Source organism: Elephantulus edwardii, unplaced genomic scaffold (assembly GCF_000299155.1).
Source record: "Elephantulus edwardii isolate Elephantulus edwardi_28Jun2011 unplaced genomic scaffold, EleEdw1.0 scaffold00060, whole genome shotgun sequence".
Taxonomy (NCBI): Eukaryota; Metazoa; Chordata; class Mammalia; order Macroscelidea; family Macroscelididae; genus Elephantulus; species Elephantulus edwardii.
The window spans coordinates 14,386,218-14,388,884 of record NW_006399810.1 but is presented as its reverse complement, the minus strand read 5'-3'; positions in this window follow the sequence as shown (position 1 = coordinate 14,388,884).

Here is a 2,667-nt window from a genome sequence, read left to right as displayed (position 1 = left end):
ATCAACAAATGAATGGATAGAAAAGTTGTGGTATATTCACACAATAGAATATCATGTGCACTTAAAAAACAAAGAACTCATGAAATATAAAATAGGTGACCATGGAGAACATTGTGCTGAGCGAAAATAACTTAGTCACAAAAAGACAAATACTGCATAATGCCACTGTTATAAAACAGGATTGACATGGGAGATGGGGGAGACTAAGGAAAGAGTGGATAATGTACACGACATTGAAACAGATGAGGGAGAGAATGGTATATAAGGAATCTACGATTAGGTATTATTGGTATGACAAGAGTCCAGAATAAGAGCTGCATAGTAAAGTGGACTTGGTGTGGGGATTGTATAACAATAAAAAGATTTTTTCCCCCAAAGAAAAAAGCTAACTGGGGTGAAGGGGCAGGGAGTAAAATGTGCAACAATGAATGAACGGAAATCTATAAACTTTCATTAAAATATGAGTTTTTTTAATGCAGTTTTATCATCTAAAAAAGAAAAAAATCATTGCTCCTTAGTGCTGCATAGTATTACATTGTGTGAATGTACCACAATTTCTTAGTCCATTCATTTGTTTATGAGCAATTATTCTGTTTCTATTTTCTTGCTATTGTGAGTAACATTGCTATGAACATATGTGTACATTTCTCTATTCATGTCTCAGTTCTAATTTCCTTGGGGTATATTCCTAGCAGTACAAAAGTTGGGTTATGTGGGATTTCTATGTTTAGCTTTTTGAGGAAATGCCATACTACCTTCCAGAGTAGCTGTGCCTTTTTATAATCCCACCAAGAGTACATGGAAGTTCCAATCTTCCTACATCCTCTCCAACATTTATTGCTTGCTGGCCTGTTAAATTTTGCTACTGTAACTGGGGTGGAAGTGTTATCACATTGTTGTTTTGATTTGCATCTCTCTGATTGCCAGGGATTTTTAGCATTTCTTTATGTGTAACATCTGAATGTCTTCCTGTGTGAGAAGTCCTTTCATATCTTTTTCCCATTTTGCCTTTGAGTTATCGGTCTTTTTCTTATGGAAGCCCTTTAAGTTTTTATTATGTAAATTTTTATTATGAGATACCCTTGTCTGAGATGTCATTGCCAAATATTTTTTCCCAGTCCACCAGCTTTCTTTTCATCATATTAGAAAAGGGGTTTTTATGTACAAAGTGACTTGATTTTTAGAAGGTCCCATGCATTGATTCTATCCATCCTGGTTGCACATTTCTGACTATATTTGTAAAACTATTTATGCCATAGGCTAGGCTTCTAAGTTTCATCTCATTTTGTCTCTTATGATCCTCATGGTTTGGAGCTTTACCCTTAGGTTTCTGATCTACCTTAAGTTGATTTTTGTGTATGGTGTGAGATGTGGGTCCTGTTTCAGTTTTCTGCAGCTAGATATCCAGTTTTGCCAGCACCATTTGTAGAAGAAGTCACACCCATATTTGATAGGTTTTGGCTTCTTATCAAATATCAATTGATCATAGGTTAAAATCTGAATTCTTTATTCTATTTATTCTTTACTCTATTCCATTGGTTTATGTGTTTTTCATTGTACTAATATCATGAAGTTTGATTACTATAGTTTAGGACTATGTTTTGAGATTAAGAAGGGCATACATCTCACTTTATTTTTATTTTTCAGAAGAACTTTGCTTATTTCGGGTCTCTTTCTTTTCTATATAAACTTACCAAATGGCTTTTCTACAGCTTTGAAAAATGTGTTTGGTATCTGTATTGGGATAGTGTTGAACTATCATCAATTCTGCAGGAGAAGAATGGGCAATCTCCTCCTGTGCGATTAACTGCCTCTGAAAACCCAGCGGAGGGTCAGCTATGGTTCGGTTATGACTCTACTGTACACAACAACAACATCACCAATTCTACTTAAATTATTTCAAAAACCTGAAAAATAAGGAACACTTCATTCTATCAGGCAAACATAACCCTACTTCCTCAACCAGGCAAAGGCATTACCAAAAGAGAAACTATTGACCTTTATCTCTCATGAATATAGATGCAAAAATCCTTAACAAAATGTTGGCCAATGAAATCCAACAGTATATTAAAAATAATAAATCACCATCAAGTGGGATTCATTAAAAGTCTGAAAACAAATCATGAGACCGTAGACTGATGACCTTATTCTTAGGGAGTTGTGGTGCTAACCCGAAGGCCACATCTCTCTGGTGACTGGACTTCGCCAGTGACTTCATCGAGGAAAAAAGGGCAATCTCTTCCCTTGCTAGTTACAGCCTTGTAAATCCAGTGGAGGTCAGCTATGAGTCCTTTCCAAATCATCACAATGAGTTTGAGTATCTTACTACTACATCAGGATACTACAGTATCCTGTATGATACTGTGATTACAGTTTAAAGAACTCTAAATTTTAAAGCCTCTTTAAAAAGTCTCTAAGAAAACCTAAACACAGCTAAAGAACCAAACACAAGGAAGAAGTTCAAGCTGCTTTGAAGGAAATAGCAAAAAATAAGGCCCCAGGAATAGATGGTACGCCAATTGAAGTATTTCAGATAACAGATGTTGCCCTGGATGTGCTCACCAAGTGGTGCCAAGAAATCTGGAGAACAACCACTTGGCCAACTGACTGGAAGAGATCTATATTTGTTCCCATTCCAAAGAAAGGTGACCCAACTGAGTGTGGAAA